We start from the raw sequence: 24033 nt of genomic DNA on the forward strand, positions 1-24033 counted from the left end.
TTGGTGGTTACTAAGGAGATCATGTAATTTACAGCAGCATCACCTATTTAAAACATGGGTCAGTGGTACAGCTACTGCTTTTTCCATTTTTTAAAAAAGATTTATTTATTTATTTTATGTATATGAGTACACTGTAGCTTACAGATGGTTGTGAGGCATCACGTGGCTGCTGGGAATTGAATTCAGGACCTCTGTTCAATCCCGTCCACTCACTTCGGCCCAAAGATTTTTATTTATTATTATATGTAGATACGCTATAGCTGTCTTCAGACACTCCAGAAGAGGGCACCTGATCTCATTGCAGATGGTTATGAGCCGCCATGTGGTTGCTGGGATTTGAACTCAGGACCTTTGGAAGAGCAGTCAGTGCTCTTACCCGCTGAGCCATCTCTCCAGCCCTGTTTTTTTCACTTTTTAAAATGACATTTTATATCCTTATCATTCATTTGTACTTGTGTGTGCAGGTGCACAAACCAATGTGCATGTGAAAGTCAGAGGATACCTGTGAAACTAGGAGTCAACTATCTTTCCACCACACAGGCCTTGGGTCATCTGCGCTTCTATGCTGTACTGGAAGAATAAACGAAAGAAGACCTATTGTCTGCTCTCAGTTCTCGTTCTAATTACACGGCAAGTCCATTCCCATAGCTTATCTGCTGGGCCACATCAGACGTCAGCATTACAGCCAACTCCCAGCTACCTACACTGGCTGGAGACACACATACGAGAAGTTTTCGATAGTCCTGTGAACTTCCTGAAGTCCAAACACACACAGAGGAATGAATCACACCGGGCCTGGCTGAGGATATAGCTCAGTTGGTAAGAGTTCTTGCCTAACACATGTAAGACCCCAAGTTTGAATTCCAGAACAAAAAAACAAACAAACAAACAAAAAAAAAAACAAAACAAAAAAATGTTGGCAGATGAGTTCTGGTCTCCACCTTTTGGCTTTTTTACTAGCAATAAAAATTTATAATTTTTTTCTGCTACATAACTACCTAAGACTGGTTAACAGGAAAAGACAAAACTTAGTGATACTTCCTATCACTTTTTTTTTTTAAAGCTATTCTGTTAGGAAGGCTGTTGAATGTATAAGAGACATCTTTCTTTTCATATTCTAAGCAGTTTAGCTTTCTCCCATCTTCAATCACAAACTTTCTTCACCCTTGAGAAGAAACTGGAGTGCGAGTCTCAGAGTCAGTGACTGACAGTGCATGTCCCCAGGGCTCCTCAGCTCTTCTTCATTCTTGAGGATTTCAAAACCTACCCTCACCTCTAAGGAAGCTGCACTCCCAAACAAGCCCTCAAAGTGATGTGATGCTGCGGCATGAGGACCGACAGGACTTGGTATGCCCTTCTTAAAGAACGCCCCTCCTGGGTGCCCCGCCCACGAAATGCTAGTACTCTCCACGTCGACTTGTACTTGTGTATTATCTAATGTCATTTACTCTAGTTTTACATGTAAAGTTTTGTTTTTCACCAAGTTGTAAACAGTGATGCCTGTGTAGCATTCTCAAGTGCTATATACACAGTAAATAAAAAATATCACTACCTAAAATATGCTAACATTAGCCGCTTACCTGTAAACCCCTCAGGATGTCCGTTTCAGTACCCTCACTCATATTCTGACTTAAGAGACAGGGTACAACCTACAGAAACACCAAGCTGTAAGAGACAAAGTCACTGCTAAACAACAACTCTTGGTCACGTACAGACTAAGACTTCTATTAATCAAACCTGAAATCACCCACCTGCAAATCCTACACTGTCTATTAAGGTATTGACACGTGCACAGAAGTACCACAGAGTATACATGGATATTCTAAACTAATCCCAGGCCAGGAAAGCTCAAATCAATTCTTATCTATTCCTCTATATCAGAACTGAAAGAGGAAACCAAAACTCCAGACTGATCTCAGCTGCAAGAGTACCTTTGCTGTAGCTGCATCAAATCTCTGAATTCAGAGAGAAGCATTATGTACTGACACTGCTCTGTCTAGTGAGTCCAAATACTCAAGGGCTGCTTACAACAGAGATCTACCACGGACTTCAGCAGTACCTGATATTACTTACCAGTGCTGCAGTCTTAGCCAAATATAGGTTGGGTCTTTCTGTCTGTCTCAGACATAACAGAAATCAGACAAATTACAAGTCCATTAGTACAGCTGACAGACTACATGTACATAGGGGAAAGCCTAAGATTTCACATCCTTGGAGTAAGTGAGGGATTAAGTGTCTGCCATTGAGGCTACAAAACATCTGGTCACAGGACAGTAGTGAAAAGCACCGGACCCCTAGAATTTTCATTTAGTTATACAGTGAATATGTATCATTTTATGAAATGTTTCATTTTACAAAAGAAGAAACTGGGATGGAGATTTAGCTCAGCAATACATTTTAACACAGAAAAATCTTCATCAACAGATTAGTTTTTACTTTATGTGTATGCTTCATCTGCATCTATGTGGGTACACTAAGAAGTGCTGTATCCCCTGAAACTAGAGTCACAGACAGCCTGGGAACTGAACCCAGGCCCTCCAAGAGAGCAACAAGTGCTCTTAACCACTGAGCCATCTCTCCAGAACAGACTAAGTAATTTTAAAACTTGTATTACTAACAACAAAGATAGGTTTGATTTCAAGGTATCCGTTTTCTCACCCCTTACGCTCTCTTGTCAGGGTGCTGCCATTTTTATTTTTATTCCTAGATGTATATTATCTAGTGAATCTACACTAGAAGCAACTCAGAATCAAAATATAGTAAAGTCATGTCACAACAGATAAAACTGAAGAAATTAAGACTGGTGAGACAATGCAACAAGTTTAAGCACTTGCCACAGCTAATGGGCAACCTGAGTTCAATCCCTAGAACCCACAAAAAGGTCGGAGAGAAACGAATACACAAAGTTGTACTCTGATCTCCACACACAGATTCCACGCCCCCATACTCATACACACACACACACACACACATGAGGGGGGGGACAGACAGACAGACAGACAGACAGAACCAATGCACACACCAAGTCCCCCTGAATGTACATAGTTGCTGGCAGGGTGACTACACAGACAGGGCTCACTTTGATTGGTGCATGATGGGAGGACTGAGTCCCACACTGAGTCCACTACTATATACAATTTGTTTTCACGCAAAATCCAGGGTCAGGAAATGCATGCCCACAATCTCAGCACTTGGGAGGCAGAGGCAAGGGGATATCAGGTCCAAAGCTAGCTCAAACGAAACCACTCAACCAGGAGAGTGAATTCAGGGAGACTGGAAGCAGCAAAAGAAACTAAGAAGCTAAGCTTAAGCTAGTATCTGTCCTTCTTTAAGGAAAGTTAAATCATTCTGATTTTTAAACACAAATTAAACACTAGAGAACACCTGGTTATGTGTGGGTAAAAGGGGTCCGGTGCTTTTCACTACTGTCCTGTGACCAGATGTTTTGTAGCCTCAATGGCAGACACTTAATCCTTCACTTACTCCAAGGATGTGAAATCTTAGGCTTTCCCCTATGTACATGTAGTCTGTCAGCTGTACTAATGGACTTGTAATTTGTCTGATTTCTATTATGTCTGAGACAGACAAAAAGACCCAACCTATATTTGGCTAAGACTGCAGCACTGGTAAGTAATACCAGGCACTGCTGAAGTCCGTGGTAGATCTCTGTTGTAAGCAGCCCTTGAGTATTTACTTCTATTACATAAGCTCAGCCAGGGCAGGATGATCTGACTCCCTGACAGTTGTTAGAGCCTTCCCTGGTGCTTGGCTGCCTGGAGCGGATGACGGCCAGCCAAACAGCCCCTTTGGCAGCCAGTGGACCTGTCCTAGTAGCAAGCCAGCTGTGTTATGCACTCTAGCTTTGCCTTGCAGGTTACACTACAGCAACAGTTGCTGTCCAAGCATAATTCTGGACCTCTGCAGCTCTGGTCTAGTCAATGCTGGCCTGCAAGCCCCTGTGAATACAGTAGCCATTTTTCACAGACAGAAGAGAGAGCACTCTGTGCTTCAAGCATTTTCTTTAATGTCATTCTGGGGGCAGCACTGAATTCTCATTTTCAACTCAATCTTTCTGAACTTGACAGGCAAGGACTTCGGTTACCTTGGTCTTTAGGACATTTCCTTTTGTAAACACCTCTTCAGATCCTTCACCCATTTGTTGCTATGTTTTCACAATGATGTATCTTTAAAATACATTCACTGCAAGCCCTCCGGCAGAGTTAAATACTGCAAACACGTTTTCGGGTTTTTTTTGTTTTTTGGATTTTGGTTTTTTCGAGACAGGGTTTCTCTGTGTAGCCCTGGCTGTCCTGGAACTCACTCTGTAGACCAGGCTGGCCTCAAACTCAGAAATCTGCCTGCCTCTGCCTCCCAAGTGCTGGAATTACAGGCCTGCGCCACCACCACCTGCACAAACACATTTTCTAACTTGTCACTTGCCCCTTTGTTCTCTGAATGCTACTACCTAATCAACAGATACAGTTAATACACACTACCAATGGTTACTCTTGGACTTAGAGCCAGGACTTTTCCTGCTCTACTAAAACAAAAACTACAACAAATGACCCTTTCGCCTTCAAGACTCACGCAGACATTTTCTCTTAGGATTTTTAAGTGAGACTGAGGGAGAACACACCCATGTCCATGCGGGGTGCATCTAAGTACCCCATCACTAGGACCTACTCAGTCTTACAACCTTTCTGCTGACCTCTCACACTGAGCAGAGTACATAAGCCCCAGGAAACTTGTTTCAGAAACAGGAAAAAAAAAAAAAGAGAAAATGCTTTTTGTTTTTTTTAAGTTTATGAACTTAGGAAAACTCTGAAGAAAACCAAAATGCATACACATAAATCTTATAAATTAAAACTAAAGAGCAAACTCTAAGACACTGGCACGTGGAATGCAGCTGGGTTGGGCGCAGGAGGAGAATGTCACAGTCAAGTGAAGCGGTGTTGAGGGCATAAAGAGCTCAGCAAAGCAGCATTAACCCAGCACAGCCTAGTATTAATCACGAGATACCTATGGTTACCTATAACAACACGGACTCGATGAGCTCAACACTTAAATTTTAGAAACTTCAAAAACTAACAGTGACACTACAAAGTGCTTCTCAATCTGTTTTATCAAAGACAAAAAAACGAAAAACAAAAAAAACAACCCTGCTTGAAGGCATGGTGGAGCAGTCCTGTGATCCCAGGATTCAAGCGTGAGGTGGAGCAGTCCTGTGATCCCAGGATTCAAGCATCAGGAAGACTGCCAGAAGTCTGAAGGTGGCCTGGTCTACATAGCGAGTCCCAGGTCATCCAGGACTTCACAGCAAGACCTGGAAGAGCAGGGGCCTTTTACCTTACATATTAGAAATCAATAGTAAGATACCTTATAAATGTTTACAAGTATTCCTAGTAAAGTTCTGAACACAAAATTCATGGAGCTGTGGAGATGGCTCAGTGGGCAAAGCACGTGAAGTGCAAGTGTGGAGCCCTAAGTCTGAGTCCTCAGAAGCCATGTAAAGTTGTGCACAGCTGTGCACATCTGTAAGCACAGCTGCACGGCAGGATGGGAAACACAGACAGGAGAATCTAAAAGCAGGCCAACTAGCCTGAGGGTGGCAGTAGCCAACAGATACTGTCTTAAAGAGGGGAGAAGGCTACAACAAATACCTCCATACACATGTACACGTACACATGTCTGTCTGTGTCTCTGTGTCTGTCTCTGTGTGTCTGTGTCTCTGTGTCTGTCTGTCTGTCTCTCTCTTTCTCTCTCTCTCTTACACACACACATACACACACACAATCTCTTCAGGGGTACCTGGCAATCACACTACTGTTCCTGCTATATTCGTCCATCACTCTGATGGTATCATATTTTCTTCTCAAATCTGTTACACAATCTCCATTCCTCCTTACTCTCCACTGGTGACCAATTCCCATAAAGTAAACAGAAATACTCAGAGGAGACGTGAAGCGATTACCACCATGTCTCAGTCCATTCTGCCTCCTCTCCCATTTCCAAAGTAGCATGTTCTGCTGGTAACGCACATGCAAAGCTAGATCAAGCCTGCAAACCACAAGATCAGCACCTGTGAGGGCGCCTACAGCTGCTTTCACACTACAGAACAGCAATAAAGACTGCGTGCTCACTCTACCTGCACTGCTCTCGATCCAGCTCTTTAAAGTACACTGACTGCATGACTCACTGCATTCTGTACAAAAAAATGAAGACTCGGGCTGGAGAGGTTGCTCAGTGGTTAAGAGCACTGACTGCTCTTCCAGAGTCCTAAGTTCAAATCCCAGCAACCACATGGTCACTTGCAACCATCTGATGCCCTCTTCTAGTGTGTCTGAAGACAGCTACAGTGTACTCATATACATTAAATAAATAATATTTTTAAAAAATGAAGACTCACGGACACATAAAATACATCAGACAAACAAACTGATAACAAAGAAAAAAATCTTAAGGCTCTGTCACATGTAAAGGTAACTCCGAATGACACTAAAACTTTTCAACAAACTTTTGAACGTAGAAAATCATACAGCAACTCCTTCAAATTCACAGTGCTCCCTTCTATTTCAATGTTCCCTTCTATTCACAGTGCTCCCTTTTTTCACAGTGCTCCCTTCTAATTCACAATGCTCCCTTCAATTTCAAGGAAATCTTATCATCTTGATTTAGAACCTAGCCCAGACAGTGATCAAGGCGGCACAAAGCATTTTCAGCAACATAAACAATTCAAAAGGTTCGCCCTGCCATGCACACTTGGTTATAAAACGGTCACACTTTGGCCCAGACCAGCCTGGAACTCCCAGAAACCCTCCTGCCTCACTTTCAAGTGGCAGGATTGTTAAGTGTGAGACATTTTAAAGACAACAAAAGATACAACTCACTCAAACAAGAAAAACCTAAAAAGGAGTGGGGGAGGGGGGCATGAATCCAGAGAGCACAAGCTCCTATGCTGTCAGACAGGACCCCTGTCTGCCCTGCAATGAGAAGCCACAGTCTCAAGCTGTGCAGCTCCAGTGCAGAGCAGCACTGCCAATAGGGCTTAGGAGACCCTTTCCCGATTTTTTGAAAAGTTTGCATCTCTATCACTCTGTGTTTGTAGATTTGGACAGACTATAGAAAAAGGTAAAGATAAATAAGAAAGTGAGTAAAATAACAAAAGAAAACAACCTAATGCCAAGAAATTAAATCACAGTATACAACAATGCTTAACAGTTAAACATATTTACAGAGCCATAATAACGTAAACAATGAACCTGTAATCAAAAGCATGACATCACAATACAGGAAGACAACAGAGGAAGTTCAAGGCACCATAGGAATCCTAAAGCAAAGCCACTGTAAAAAAATCTAAAGTTGGGGCTGGACAGGTGGCTCAATGGTTAAGAGCACTGATTGCTCTTCCAGAGGTCCTGAGTTCAAATCCCAGCAACCACGTGGTGGCTCACAACCGTCTGTAATGGGATCTGATGCCCTCTTCTGGTGTATCTGAGTGACAGTGTACTTTTATATTTAAAAAAAATTTTTTTTTTTTTTAAGAAAAATCTAAAGTTGAAAAATAAAACTGTAGAACCATGCACTCATGACAGAAAAAAGAAAACAAGACACAAAGTACTGCAAGAAACAGCTAAGTATCAAAAACTGCTGCTCTGTAAGCAGGACGTAGGAAGGAGGTCATAAGGGATGACCTATGGACCAAAGTTTTGACGAAAAGTCTTGTAGGGTAACTTTCAACTGTATTAGTTAAAGTACCAACTTTTCAAAGAAGAACAAAGTGGTCATATCATTTAATATCAATAATTTTACTCTCTGGCCATAATCTCTGACGATTACTGAACACTGTTTTTTAAGCGTGAGGTTCTTTTCTAAGAGAGGAGGAGGGAACAGGGAAGGGGCAGGAAAAGAGGAGGGAGGAGGACAGAGGAGGTTGGTGAATGAGACCCATCTGGAATATTTAGAATGAGTTCTTGAATAAAACTTGAGAACCAAAGAAAATAAAACTATAAAGCATGACAAAGGAAAGCATACAGATTCATTAAAAAATACTGAAGTTTTATCATATCCAATCTTCATTCTCTCATTAAAAAGGAACTAATGGGAATTTAAAACACATTTAAGGAAGTAATTATAGAGTAATGCAGTAAGCTCACTCTTTTCCAAGGGACCTATTTCAAGCCATCTGAATTATATTTTCATTGAACACTAAATACCTATAAAAAAAAAGTGTGAAATGCAGACAGAGGTATCTATCTCAAAAGATAAACATTAAGCAAAAGCTCACATTCAAAAAACAGAATCCATTTTAGCGCATTTTATTCTAAAGGCTTCTATGTGTTCCTTTTCCACATCAAAGGAAGGCAGGGCTTTAGAGAAAATGAAGGCAATTTCAACGAATAGATTAGCGTTTAAAAGCTTCTTGGAAGCTTCTGGAAGCTAGTAGTACTCTAAGTCTTCAGCTGTGCATCTTCCCAAAAAGTCTACACTCCAGAGACAGGGCATCACACTCTAGGAACACAACAGTCTTTGAGGTCACTGTATGATTACTGATAGTTGGCTTCCTACTCTGAGATGGAGAGAACACCTGCATAGGGTAAAGGTTAATTACTGACAGTCCTAAGGAGTAACATATTCATAAATACTTTTAAAGCTCTGAATACTACACCAATGTGTGTCACCGTGATTATTAATCAGAGCATAAACTAATCTCTTCCCACCAGACTTTTCAAATCCAGTAAGATTTTTCTTTTAACAGAAGGATAGAATGCTGTTTCCCTGGAGGGAGGGTGTCGGTTTACTTCTTTTGAAGACTCTTACAAACAAGTAAATACCAAGAGAAGAGTATAAATACACATTTCATTTGAGTATATAAACCAAGAGATTGTTTAGCCACATGTAAACCACATGCCCTCTGACTCCAGGTAGAGTATATTTAGAGTATGTTTGGAAACCAGATACCTAACTGTGTATAAACAGAAGCACAGTTTAAGACAACTATCTTGATTCTTTTATTCACTAACAGTTCCTTCTATTCTCAGAAGGAAAAATGCAAGCAATATCCTAACTCAAAAGGCATCACGAGTTTTTACTTCGACTTTTAAACTGACAGGCCTGCCCACTTATTATTTTATCTCCATCCCCCCACATCTATCAGCATACAGCCGTAAGCTGATGTACTCCATGTGTGTGGACTAATCGGGCCTCTGGACAAAAGCTTAAAAGTAACTTTTAATCCCAGCACATCATAGGCAGAGTCAGGCAGATCTCAGCCAGTCAGAAGCCAGCCTGGTCTAGGTAGTGAATTCCAGGACAGCTAGAGCTACAGTGAGACTCTGTCTCAAAAAACAAAGTTTCAAGTTGCAATCAAATTAATATTACCAACAAAGCCATCTTCCACCGAAGGCAACTACTGCCCCAATTTTAAGTATAAATACATAATAAACTAAAAACGGTATGCTCATTTTTTTTAAATGCACGCAAATTGCATTACTCACGCATGTCTGGTTCACAGCTATCTTTTAAATTTTATTTTCTCTCAGATTTTTTGGGCGTATCCTCCCTGATACTGTAATATCAGAAAAGTATACTGGGATCTTGACACACAAGCAGATCTTTCAACTTCTGCTGCAATCTGGTGAAAAAAAGACAGAGAAGAGTATTTCCAGAAAAAGCCAAATTCCTGAAATCAATGCATGGTGAGATAGAATGGACTAGGTTTTACTATTTTAAAATCACAATGCCAGAATTTAAACTCAAAATAACTACACTTAAATCACTCAAGGGAACTCTAACAAACACATTAATGTATACACTCTAATAAACACATAATGTATATACTTGGCTAAGACAAGTAATTTTCCACATTTTTGCAGCCTCATGACTACACACGTTCACTAGAGATTATTATTATTAAAATACTGTTCGGTTATAAATCCCACTTCTGCAGTAACAATATTACACTTACTATATTTATGATGCTACAGTCCAAACAATCATATCTGGGTGGGACAAGCTTTACAGTTTGCAAGTTAAAGAACTGTGGCACTGCGGTACTCCTTCATGCTAGGAATGAAAAGTTCCACAATATTCTAATAGTCTCCCTTCAAAGACACACGACCTCGAGCCCACCGGATGGTAAACATTACATAAACAACACCAAAGACAACTGCTAAACAAACACCGACACCGAAACAAAGCTCTATAGCTACTTAAACATTATAAGAAGAGGTGCGGGGGATGCAGAGCACCTACGAGCAAAGGCTCAATTAACTGCTGCCCGTGCTTTCATCCTCCGATCTTAAACAATGGGCGCTGGATGCTTTCGTCGGAGCGCTTTCTGCAGAAAGATTTCGGGTTGCAAACGCCCCTCCTCCACAGCCACCATCAGGCCCCTTTCTTACTCCTCCCTCACCCCTCCCAGCTCAAACAAATTAACATTCGTACTAAGGTACCTCCTATCAGCTCGCAGCTTCTTCCCAAACACGCCCACGCACCCTGAAACCCGCCTGCGTCTACACCGCACACGGCGGCGGCAGGAAAAGCGCTTCGAGGGGGGCGGGGAGCCGCGGCAGCGCACAGGTCCGGGCTCCCTTCCAGGTCAGCTCCCCATCGCCTCCCAAGCCCGGTGTTTACGAGCCCGCCTAAGCCCACACAGCAAAGGAATTCCGGGCGCTGCGGGCAGATAGCGCGGCGGTGCGGGAGCCCCCCCTCCATGTCCGCGCGCGGCCTCCGCAGCGGCGGCGCCGCTCACCCCGCGCTCCGCGGGCGGTTCGGCCCCGCAACAGGTCACCCGCCTCGGCTCGGAGAGGGGTGCAGGCGCCCTGCCCGAGAGGGGGTGTGGCTGGCGCGGCGGGGGACCCGGCCCCGGTTCACCTGAGAGCCTAAGGCGACGCCGGGGCCTCCGCCACCGCGGGACCGCGAGCGACCCGCAGCCCGCCCTCCCGCGCTGCGCACCGCGGCGGCCGCCGCCATTGCCCGCGCCTCCCCGCACGGCCGCCCGCCACGCCGACCTGTGCAGCCGCGGCCGTCGCCTCCGCTTCGCCCGCAGCTCCGAGGCAGCGCTCGCCCAGCCGAGCAGTCGGCGTCTCTCATTCAGCGCCCGCCGCCGCCGGCGCTCGGGGGAGGGGAGTGCGCCGGATCCACCCCGGCCGCGCAGGGGGCGCGCGCCGGGCGGGCGGGGCGGAGCGGCGCGCGCACCAACCGAGCGCGCTCGCGCGGCCGGGAACGCCGGGTCGCCGGGGTCTCGGCGCACTTTGCGGACGCCGAGCTGTGCCTGCCGAGGCCAACTGCCGCCCGTACCGGTGTCCGTGGCGCGTGCACCAGCTGCAGCCGCAGCACGGGCCGCAAGGACGAGCTGCAGGGCTCAAGACGGACAGGTGGGGCCCCGCGGCTGCTCCCGCACGGGATCTCGTGGGCGCCTGCAACGCGGGCGCTGCTCACCGCTCAGGCCGGAGGACAAAAGTCTGGAAACGCTTGGCCCCCAGATCAAATACCCAGCCCACGCGGGCGGTGTTCTTAGGAGTCGTGGCGGACAAGTGGAGGGGCTGCAAATGTGAAGAGTCACCCCACAGCCGTGGGATCCTAGATGATGGAGTCAGTACTCTCACACATTATCATGCCGGAAGTATTGGGTCGGCCTCTTTAGGTGTTAAGCAGGGTGGCTGCCCCTGCTTTAATGAGCAAATAACAATATTTGGCATCCCCCAGTCCCAGATTGATGAGTTGCAGGTGAACTGTATTTTCACGTCATTGCGGGAACGTGATTCTAAAAGGTGAAATTTTTCCTGTGACTGGAAGGGGATGGAAAGGTGTTGTTTCACGGGGTGCACCTAGGTGGCCTACTTAAACTTAGCACCATTTGATGCAGTGTGACTTAGTGGAAGGTTTTCAGTGAGCCACCTTGGTGTATCATTAGGTCATTCGGGAATAGATGCGATCCTTTTCTAGGCAATGTGCAGTGGAGGGACAATTCTCTAGCAGCACCGAGTTTAGATTGTGAAGGGACCAAAAGTGTTCGTTTGATTACCGTCCTCCCTATAATAACTAATAAAAACAATGGGTTCTTCTTTTATGCAGAAGAAAGTTAACAACTGTCCCCTTCGATTGCATTCTGTGGAGAGGTAGAATGCTCCTTCATCCCCTTGGTTAGGTCACGCCCATGCAAAAGTAAGTGTAAGATAGAAACAAATCAAGAGAAAGAGATAAAGCCCAGTGCTGGTTTTTATCCCATTTTCTGTTGGAAGTCTCTCCAGTAGTGATGGAATCACTGATAGATGCACAGAAACCAAAAAGAAGAAAAAACAGTCAGAAAATTTCAATAGAGCATAGACTAAAGAAAAGAGGGCGGGGCTAAGAAACTCTACAAAAAGGCTTCACGAGAATTATGAGTTTTCACTTAGATTCTATTTGCTTCAAGTCCCAAAGAAACAACAGACAAACTGAAGTAACAGTTGAGAGGGGGAAAAAAACCTTTGAGTTACTGAGTAAATGATTGATCTTTCTTTCCCCAAGTTAGTAAGAGATTAAGGAATAGGTAGATGGTTATGTGCCAACAATAATATATACATACATACATACATACACACACAAACCACTGTCCAAAGTTATTAACTACTTTTAAAATAGGAAAAATAAGGAACCTTGGGGAGGTATAAATGTCTTGCAGCTACTTTGAATTGGAGCTTCATAAAAACAAAGATCCCAGGTCTCCACATCTGCCAGTAATTTTCACAGTTTACTGTAAAAGCAATAAAATCTCTCCAACTTTGAAGAGAAAAGCCCAAGAGTTCATGGGTTTATACCGGAGAGTCCTATGCCTACAGAATGTCTGAATTTGGAATAAATCACTCAAAATGGGTTGCTCATGTTGACAGCCTGCAAAACCACACTTTTATTAACCTTAAGAGCTCAGTATTTTCTGAACTTGATAAGGTTGGGAATTTCTGTGTGCAATTATATTAAGGGGAAGAAAAAAAAAAAAAACAACCCTTGGGAGAAGATGACTTTAAGAGGCAATGATGATGACCTAGCAGGCCTGAGGATCTGAGTTCAATCCCTGCATGGTGAGTGAAAAGCTAGATGTGGCAAGGATGTATAGGCCCTGAGGTCCTGCAAGGAAATGGGAGGTAGAGCCAGCTGACTTTTGGCTGGAAGCTCTTGGGCCAGTTAGCCTGGAATATACAACTGTGAAACTTGTCAGCAGAAATGAGTGACCCTGCCTCAGTCAGGTGGAAAGTGAGAGCTGCCCTCTCCCCACAGGCTATGGCCTGGGTGCCCACATGTGCACACACAAAAAGAGAAACTAGGTGTGGTACTCGATTTGTAACCCCTAGGCTCAGGTGGTTGAGATGAGAGGCTGTCTTCTGTTCCAGGCCAGTTTGGGCTACAGAATAAGACCCTAGCTCCAAAAACCAAAAGGATAAAAAGCAGCTTATCCTTTTATGTTTTTGTTGTTGTTATAAACCATGAGTTACTTCTCAAAGCCTGTTCCCCATCCATTTATATGTAAATGAAGCAATGACTATTTGCAATACATATTCTTTACCCCAGAGCATTATATTTTTTGTAGTTCTGTAAGTTGCTCTATGAGAGCTATTTGCTTTTGCCAAAAGAGAGGAAATATGCAGAATCTTAGAACAAAAAAATGCTAATGGATATAACAGAAATGCTATTATATAAAATAGAAATCGATAACAATTCAATACACTTAAAAGTCATTTCAGGGGAGTCACCATTGTGTAACAGTTTTATTACTATGCATTACTTCCAAAGGATAAGCCAAGGGACCCATTTAGATAGAGAATTAGCGCTTCAAAGGCAAGACACCACTACAGCAAACAGCAGATCAACAAACGATGCATCTCACTGTCAAAACCAATCAGACAGGCATCTCGAAAAAACCTGTCAGTTATGGTTCCAATGCTCTGATCCAAAATGTAGGCAAAGCAGGATATTCAAAACTCCCTGGGAGGGAGGGATGTAAGAAAGGACCTCCAAGGGTTCCACAGAAAACAGTTTAAGGAAAGGCCACTAGACTCCCAGTGGAGAAAGACTATAGTGCTATAGTTTCCTAACAAAGTTGATCAACAAACTACTCAATTCTGAGCGACATATTAAGTAATTTAAAACCAAGCTATCCTTACAGGAGGGATTCTGTGTCAATTCTGAATCAGGCATGAATCAGCGGGGATTTATTAAAGATGGTTTAGTATTTCCCTGGAATTCTCCTTGGCGGCAAGTTTATGTATAAATAAGTGTTTGAACTTTTAAATGTTTTTCAGTATTGAAGACAAGTTCAGGGGCCGGAGAGATGGCTCAGTGGTTTAGAGCATTGGCTTCTTCAAGAGGTCCTGAGTTCAATTCCCAGCAACCACACAGTGGTTCACAGCCATCTTTAATGGCATCCAATGCTATCTTCTATGTGTCTGAAGAGAGCATACTCATCTATATGTGCGTCTCTACTCATACATGAAATAAGTCTTAAAAAGAATAGTTTCAGCAATTATTTATCTGAGATGACTGTTAAAGAAGTTGTTGAGGGACTGGTGATAATTATTCTAGATAAACTTGGTTTTCATCTCGAAGTACTAGAAACAGTTTAAAACATTTTCATTGAATGTTTTTCTTTGAACTTTCACTACCTTTTCCCTTTAATAAAATACCGTCCAGCTTGTAACTCAACAGCACAGCGCTTGTCTAGCGTGTTCAAGGCCCTGGGGTCAGTCTGCATATCACACACAGTAATCAGCACAGATTAGAGGAGCCTTTCCCGGACATGCCAGATGTAATACTGGATGTTCTCAGGAGCTTAGAATATCTATTCTCACAACCCTTCAATAGACAGTCTTGGCTACTCTGTTCTGCAGCATCACGGATCTGGCTCTGAGAACTGAGTTTTCTGCTGTCCTGGTGCTGTCCCTACTACTATAGCACAGCCTTGCTATAGTCATACACACACACACACACACACACACCCCTCTGAAGTACCTTATAGCATGTGGTGTACTCTGGAATAACAAGTAGTATTTTAAACAAAACAAAAATGCCAAAAAACACAGCTCCGCCTAGGGGCCATTTATTTAGCAGAAAGTCCTTTTGTCCTGTCTTTAAGTTTGGATAATTGCACTTACCTGATAGCTTTTTTCCAAGTAAGTGAATTTTATTCAAGCTTCCTTATGAGAAATTTAAGCAAAACTTTCAGATGTGGTGGAAAGAAAAGTTCATTGTCCAATATCACATCCATTTCCTTTTTAAATATCAAGAAGATGGCAAAATTTTAAAGGAATTCATACATCCATACTAATAATAAACAGCTTAGCTAAGGATAGAGGTCAGTAGTAGGGTACCGATGACATGCGTGAGTCCCTGATTTTTGTCTCCTACCATTAATTTAAAAAAAATCTACCTACTAATAGGAATAAAAAAATATTCTTATGGTAGAGTATGGAGTAGGAGAAAGACCATTATGCAGTAAGTGGCAGAGATTGGGGAGAACCATTGGTGAATCTTTGGGAAGGCAGATACAAGGAGCCAAATGCATTCATGGTCTTAGTGAGTACATCCACTTTATTAGCTACAAGGGCAAAATTAGTTAATCATAGTTGGATCACAGATGAGGGACAGACGGACATCATTTGCCTTCAGATCTGATTCTCTGGAGATGGCACCTAAATGGCATGCTCGGTCCCCAGTGAGCAACATCTGGTTCGGTTTTACAAAGTGGGGTGAACAGTCTTTGGGGCATGCTAATGTCATGAAAGACAAACACCATGGAAATACAAGAGTGGGCGTGGTGCGACACTAAGATACATAAGCTATTGGGCCGGGGCTTCCATAGGAAGCAAAAATGAAGGGCCTTGCTGGGTCAACAGGGAAACATGGTAGGTCAATTACAGTCTTTCACTAACGTTAAGGTCACTGACATTAGAAATGACTAGTTGCATTCTCAGAAATATACACTGAAGTAGTCAAAAGTGCAGGGCCAGGGTTTGTACATGATTTTTAAAAATACAGTGGCAGCCAGGCAGTGGTGGCTCCCAGCACTTTGGGAGGCAGAGGCAGGTGGATTTCTGAGTTCGAGGCCAGCCTGGTCTACAGAGTGAGTTCCAGGACAGCCAGGGCTACACAGAGAAACCCTGTCTTGAAAAAAAAAATCCAAAAAGCCAAAAATAAATAAATAAATAAAAATACGGTGCCTACATTTATTATTTATGCAAATATATGTAATGATAAAATTATAACAGCAGGTGACTGGATAAAGAGTAGGCATTTCTATAAATTCAGAATTATGTCCAATAAAAGGTATTTTATTTTCAGTTTTGGTTTCTGAAGACAGACCTTCGTGTAGTATAAACTGAGTTCAAGCTCACTCTACTACAGAGAATGACCTTAAATTCCTGGCTTGTTCTGTTTCCTCTTCCCAAATTCTGTATTTCAGGCCTGTGCCACCACACCCTGCTCAAAGGGTTTTTGTAAACAATAGGAAAGTTCTCATTTTGTTGAGGTGTGCCCTCGGCTGGTAATCCCAGCCCCTGGGCAGAAGGAGTGTTTCCTCTTGACCTCCTTGCTTTAGACAACTGGTACAGATTTTTTTCCTACATCATTTTCCTAAAAAAAAAAATTATTTACTTATACATTTATTTATTGTGTATGTGTGTCTGTACACGCATATATGTGTTGCGGCACTTGTGTGAAGACAGAGTTGTTTGTTCCTTCTCTCATGTGAGTCTGGGCACCTAAGCTCTGGTCATCAGACTTGTAGCAATCCCCTTTAAACAGTGAGCCATCTCTCATCTTAAACAAGGAACTAACTGGTCCTTCTACACCATTTTTGCTGTATCATGAATACTGACCTCTGCACCACCCAGTTCAACACCCCACACCCCACACCACCACATACATTTCCTAAGTCCCCCAGTAGACTAAGTTCTTGACCAGGATAATCCATGACTTTCTTTAGATTCATTCTTTTTAATTGAGCACTTCCAATAGAGAGGCATGACAGCCAATGTATGTAATGTCACCTTACATTACAATTATGTAATGTCACCTTAAGTCTCATGATGGCCCTGAAAAGTCTGTCTGTTAAAAATACATCTTCACAATATGACTTGAATGACTTGCCCAGAGTCATGCCACTGAGAAGTGGCAAAGTTGGCATCCAGGCATTCTGACTCATGTCCCCATGGTATATTGTTCCCAGTAAAACCGCTTCACATGTGCCCTTGTCAATCATAGCACAATCATAGCACAATATAGCATATGTTGATGAGGCTTAGAAAATACTGAATATAGTGGATGCTAACAATGTATGAAAAAATACCCAGCATGTTTAGTTTAAAATAATTTCTATAATTCACTTATGTTATGGAAGCTCAAGAATTCTAAAGAATTGAACTGCTTTCAAAATCTTTTCAAATAAACGAAAACTTAAAATGGAGGACTAGGAGTGTTGCTAAGCCACTAAGAACCCCTTTGCCTATGAACACGAAGCCACGACTTTGAATCTCCAGCACCCACATGACTGAACTCCTGTAACTTCAGAATTGGGGAAGAAAAACAGACAGATCCCAAGAGTATTAAAGGGTGGCATCGTTAGGAAGGGCCTGGACCTTAGAAGAATCTAGCAACCAATAGCCTGAAATGGGCAAGCCAACCTCAGTTCCCACCATAGCTTTAGAGCAGTGCAAGATAAGTCATCAAACATTTGCTTGTTGTGCGTAACCAAACATCACTGAGAACAAAACCAAAACAAAGTAGTGAGGGAAGGGAACAGAGGAGAGGAGAGGAGTGGAGGGAGGGGAGGTGAAGGAAAGGAAGGGAAGGAAAGGGGAAAGGGAAGGACGAGAAGGGAAGGTCAGAGGTCACTGGATCTTAAAACTAGAGTTACTAGGCAGCTGTGAGATGCCTGATATGAATTCTGGGAACAGCACCCTGGTCATCTGCAGGAAGCCAAAGCAGCTGAGCCATCGTCCCAGCCAGCCCCGTGTCCGGTCACTGTCGTGCCCACTGAAAACCTGGCTCGGGAAACGTCTTGGGTGGGCTGTGTAAACTGTGAGACTGGCTGGCTGTGCTGCTTTTTTTTTTATAGACATGTATTCATAAGTGATCAATAAGCAGCCTGCACATCAGCTTGTGATTCGTATAAATCTCACATCTGTGGTTTCTCCACTTCAAAACTGCGATTTTCTTTTTCAGTAGGTACCTCGAACTGTACTTCTGAAGGGTTCTTCTATGTTAAATGAATACCACCTATTCAGAGCAACAGAGTCCTGACCTGAAAGATTACCAGTGACTGGAGGGGAGTTCTGCAGACAAGGAGAACAAGAGACGCCAAAGCAAGACCACCAGCTCACCTGCAGCTCGCTGGCGGTAAGCAGGGCGAAGAGTCACTGGCCGAGCACTCTGTTCCTGAGGAAGTTTTACGTGCGTAAATCTTTCCTTCCTGAATTTGGCAGACAGGATCTTATTACAAAAGTCAGGTTGACCTCAGATATATATACCTGCCTCTGCCCCCTGAGTTCTGGGAGTAAAGACATGCACAAACATGAGTGACTAAATTTGGCATCTGTGAAGATACACTCTTTTTCAGTTTTGTATATCATTTGTGTGTGTATGTGTGTGTGTGTATGTGTGTGTGTGTGTGGTGTGTGTGTGTGTGTGTATGTGTGTGTGTGTGTGTATGTGTGTGTGTGTGGGGGGTGTGGGGTGTGTGTATATGCGCGCGCGCTCGCGCGCATGTCTATATTTTCCAATGCTGAGGACAGAGCCCAGGACCTCAATGCTAAACAAGCACCTTCATCCACAGACCGAGAACAGGCTCTCATAATCTGACTTCAGCCACCACTATAGTCTTGGCTAAAATGATGGCTCCAAGTTATTGTGAACCAGTAAACACCGCTCCCCTACTCCCAGTGGAGATGCCCTAGGCCATACTCTCAACCTTTCAACTTTCTCCAGGAATGTGGACTCGAATCACAAGAATCAGTCCGCTGACTCTGGGAGCCAGACCTCTCAATACAAGGAAAAAGTGAGATAAATTAACGGGAGGGTGGCGTCCCCTGCCCTCCCCCCAAGCCCCCCACCCCAGTCTCCAGTGAAGAGTGCAAGACAGAAAAAGGGACAGAGACTGCATGAGGGCCAGTTCCTAGCTACTGTCCCCATGCCTGTATCTTAAGCTGGTGTGACTCGTTTTCTATTCATTTAACTAAGCCATTCCTAGCTAGACCCTCCTTACTAAGGACCGATCTTTTATTTACTAATAATCCCATTGTTTATTCCAGTAGAAATAATATTAGGGTGGAAACATGGTGAGTGAACTCAGACTTAATCACCGTTGCCCTGGTAAGCCACAGTAAACAGCCTTCCTTTCAGTGCCAGCTCCCCTTACGTTAAAATTAAGATAATATTCTCCCTAGTCTCTATATCCTTTATTCTGATTACTTAATATCACAGAAGCAACATTAACTTTGAGCAGCACTTTAGAACACCACCAGGTCCTGTTACTTGTTGTGCGCCATTATGCCAGTTTCTGAGCACTTCCTTGAATTGCCCTTGGGCACTAACCTGATGGTACCAAACCTGCACTGACTATGTCTCCATTTTCTTCCTTTTGGATTCCAAATGGCCTGGGACCACTGGGTCACTGTGTGGTCCGGGCTGCATTTGCCTTGTCCCACATTCAGCTGAGGACACTACCTTTCAGACATCCAGTCCTCTGAAGTTGATATGATGCCCATACCCAAGCCAGACTCCTGGAGACCTAACTGCACTTGCTTGGGGGACATTTCATCAGCACACATCATCCTTTCCCGAGCCATGCATAGGATGAACCCAAAGTAGGTTCTGAATTCACATTGCAGAATTTCCTGCCACATCTCAGTGTCTTGGGGAGACTGGCCATGCAAGGGTGTCAGAAAAACCATCTTTCAGCACCTATTCCCTTTCAGGGCAGACACAGCTGCATCCCCCCACCCCCCATCCTTCATGTATGAGCTCTTTCTGACTTCTTTTCCTTTGATCTTTATTTCAATTTGATGGTCACCGTACTTTGTTTCCATGAGGCAGGGGCAGAAGTGTGCTCTTCTTAGGTTTCATAAGTCTCCTAGGGATAGCCCTGTGGATGCTTAGCTATGAAGGCTTTAAGTAAGATGCGAATCCGACTCAACTAACCATACAAAATGTACAATCAGCAAATAAAAGTCTCCATCTAAAAATAATAATAATTAAGATCTAGGGCAAGAAATGGAGAAAACTGATGAAGACCGAATCCCCAGGCAGAGAAATAATTATTTTGTTTGAAGTACTGAGAATTGAACTCAGAGCCTTGTGCATTCTAGGCAAGTGTTCTACCACTGGGCTCTATGCCTACCAAAAGAAAAAAAAATCAGTCACTAGGACAGTATTTGTTTTCTGCAGAAAGCCTTTGACATAATTCTTCCTATAGTAAGATTACAGATATATCAGTAAGATACTCAGTTCTTCCCTGAATGTCATTGGAAAGAAAATAAAATTGTAATTGGTATAAAATGAGCTGGGAAGGTAGAAATTATGGCATATAAGACATCTATTTTTTAAAATGAAAAAAAAGTGTCATAAAAGAAAAACACAAAGGGAGAGGCTTAGAAGAACAGACTGTATACAAAGTGGTCAAACACTGAACTATCCTTAGAGTGGAAAATGTCAGTCTCTTGATATAGAAGTATTTTCTCAGTGAATCTATCAGAAAGGGAAGAGGTGGGGAAAGAGAATCACGAGTTGTCTCATTGGTCAGGCTGGTTGTTGAATTAGGTAGTTTAAGAAAGTCTCATCCTGACTCCTCCCCTGCTCAGTCAATGGTCTCACCAGGCTCTGAGCAATTTCTCATCCTGAGAAGTATGGAAAGGCCAACATCCCTGGCACGTCCATCCTCACACTGGGCATCTGGGTTCTTCATGCACCAAAGACGTTATAACCCACTTTTAAAATTTGCTTTGTAGAATTTCTAGAAACTACTGTGCTGCCAGTGTCACATTTCCACAGAACTTTCTATGTTGTGTTGGATTTTCTGGTTGTTGACTTATTTTTTTTTTAAGATGGGATCTCATATAGCCCAGGCTGGTCTCCTGTTCTCCCTGATTCTGATTCAAAATGCTGGGATTATATATGCATGTACTACCATACCCAACTATGAGTAACTTCATATAACAGACTCCAAGTTCCTTGAAGATATGATTGTCTTCCAATTTGGAGTTCTTTCTGACCTGGGTCCCAGGGTCCTTCACTGAGGAGGTATTTGTGACTATGTAACAAAGCATTTTGAATGTGCACTGTGTGATTTAAATCTCTAAGTGGTGAATCACAGCTTCTTCAAAGTGTACATCATAGCTTATTTTCTCCAGAAACCTTTCTCTTTGTATCCTTGATCCTTGGTTTGGGGGAGTTAGGGGTAGTGTAGTTACATCTTGACTAAAAGAGCTGGTTTTAATATTGTATCCATTGCTAAGACCCTTTATTTTAATCAAGTGGCTGAGAAGTGATGTTATAAACAGATATTTTCTGTTTCTTTCTAGCTGATTTTTAAGTTCCTTGAAAGTGGGGACCCAAGCCTTCAGATTTATCACATTGGTTTGCATTTTTCTGAACATCCCTCTCCTCATACTGACTGCCTCTTAATCCCATCAGCTGTATCTAACCATTGAGCCACCCCGGCAGCCTCTGTGGCAGGAACTAGATGAGTCAGGAGGTCAAGGTCACATTGCTAGGAAGTGGCAGCGTGTGAATTCGATGTGACTGGTAGTTCTGCTCCAGAGTCGCCATCTTAGAATTCCACCTCATGGTACCTGAGAGGCTTTGGACAGAACCTGTGGTGGCTGCCTCACTGTTCTCGTGCATTCCATTTTTATAGAAATATTACACAACCACCGAGTTACCCTGATACTACAACTATGTCAAACTTCTTCTCTGTAACAAACACCTCAGGATGCCATTCTAGAGCCCCTTGCTGCTTCTGGTCACAGAGGACCGAGGCAACATGCTTACTGAAGGTTGTCCAGGCTTTGCTTCTGGTCAGCTATGGAGAAAGGCATGCCTCTGAGGATCTCTAGGAGGTCAATTGGTAGCAGCTGTTGTTATTGTTTTAGTAGTTCATATAGTCACCTAGTACATGGCATAGAAGTACTTATATAGGTTAGCCACTGAGCCTGCTGGGGTGGATGCGTATGCTGTTGCTAAAACTGATCAAATTCTAAGTCATCTCAATGTCAGTCAAGGTGGTCCTCTGGTGGAACCACATACCTTTGCTGTAGACCCCAGTATCTCCAGAGAATCTGCTGTGTGATGTCCCTACATCTGTCAAGAAGGAAAAAAAGAAAAAACAAAAACCCTGTAACAATATTGATCTTGGATATTTCTTACACGTCAAGAATACAATTTTTCCAGCCGGGCGGTGGTGGCGCATGCCTGTAATCCCAGCACTCTGGGAGGCAGAGGCAGGCAGATTTCTGAGTTCGAGGCCAGCCTGGTCTACAGAGTGAGTTCCAGGACAGCCAGGGATACACCTTTTTGTAAACCCTGTCTCGGGGGAAAAAAAAAACCAAATTAAAAAAAAAAAAACAAATCAATTTTTCCTGTATCATTTCCTCATGCAGAGTCAGTTATAACTATCCCTTCTAGTAAATCAGGTTAGATCACAGGAGCAAGACTGTCACTGGGGGGTTATTCTGATTCAGGGTTTTGCAGTTCTCAAAGAAAAAAAGACCAAGCAGTTGGCACTTACTGTGCTGTATTCTAAAGTCAAGGTGCAGTTCTCTCCACCTCTTGCATTCCTCCCAGCTGATGCTGGATCCATCCTCAGAGAAGCGAAGTGTCACCCAGTCTCTGCTTTCTTCCAACTCCCAACCCTCACAGACAAGACAGTTCCCAATTACCAACTTCTAACTGGGTCGTAGGATCTACAAACCGAGATTCAATTGCCTTTAAACATGTGTAGCATTTCAGAGCATGCACACTGTGCTGCCTACACTGTATGCACTGTGCCATAAGTACCGTATGTACTGTATGTAGTGTGTGATCTGAACTATATGGTGCATTAAATTCACATCACTTTTTTGTTTGTTGGTTGCTTTTCAAGATCTTCCTGGAACTCACTCTGTAGACCAACCAGGCTGGCCTTGAACTCAGAGATCCGCCTGCCTCTTGCCTCTGTGTCTGGAGTGCTGGAATTAAAGGAAAACACCACCACTGCCAGTTCCCCCGTCACTGTTCTTATTTCATTGGATATCATTGGTTCTGAAGGTTAAACTGCCAACTGGAAATGCAGGGATTTGGAGAGTAGGGATCTAGTTCTGTCTGTGTCATTTGCCCAAACACTTTACACTACAGTTCCAGTATCTGATTGCAAAACGCCAGCTCTATCTGGCCTGTCTAGCTGCAAGCTCCCTCCTCAGCAAACAGGCAGACCCCCAACTCACAAGCAAGGTCTGTTCAAAAAGGCTACAGAAGCTTGCTGTGCAGAGTTCAGGAAATATTCCCCACTGAAGCAAATGTTTAAGTGACGAATGGGACCTCAGTTTTGTCCACAGCAATTTATTCATTTATAACACAGTTAAATGTGAGATTAGTCCCAGACAGGGAAAGTACTTGCCCCCTTTCTGGGTACACGTGAATCCTAGACAAAGCTGGTAAGGAGGCTGTGTGTTGGGCATTCTCCCACTGCCTGTCAATTTCCACTTTCCATCTTACTAGGTCCTCCACTAGAGAGACCCAAGGGCACCAATCATAGGATCCCACCCATTCAGACCTTTGCCACCCTGCAAAGACCTTTGCTTTCTCTCCACCCTCTTCTTCCTCTTTTCTACATATCAAGCTGTCACTTTTGGCCCTGCCCTACTCTGCCCCTAGGCTGTCTTCCCATCAAAGGTCCTCGCCCTCGGTGGAGTTGACTTTAGTAGATTAGGGGAAAGGAAATCTGGTTTAAGTTATCTGTGAAAGCGAAACCCAGAAAGAGTTGACAGCTTCCTGGGTGCCTGGGGTTATTCCGCTCTTGCCTCAACTTTT

The 24033-nt window shown here is 43.4% G+C and overlaps 1 protein-coding gene across 9 annotated transcripts in view; it reads right to left on the reverse strand.

The window, feature by feature from the left end:
- Nucleotides 1–11382, reverse strand: part of Ralgps2 (Ral GEF with PH domain and SH3 binding motif 2) — a 126726-nt gene extending 115344 nt beyond the window's left edge. For 2 of the 9 annotated variants that reach the window (XM_052200593.1, XM_052200583.1), the window contains exon 1: nt 11010–11102. The gene's annotated coding sequence lies outside the window, so the exon portion shown is untranslated. Of the gene's footprint in view, nt 1–9494; nt 9632–9964; nt 10167–10247; nt 10370–11009; nt 11108–11298 lie in introns of those variants that run through there. The other 7 variants (XM_052200585.1, XM_052200584.1, XM_052200587.1 and 4 more) reach the window with 7 other exon arrangements.
- Between the last annotated feature and the right edge of the window lie 12651 nt (nt 11383–24033).

Source organism: Apodemus sylvaticus, chromosome 12 (assembly GCF_947179515.1).
Source record: "Apodemus sylvaticus chromosome 12, mApoSyl1.1, whole genome shotgun sequence".
NCBI lineage: Eukaryota > Metazoa > Chordata > Mammalia > Rodentia > Muridae > Apodemus > Apodemus sylvaticus.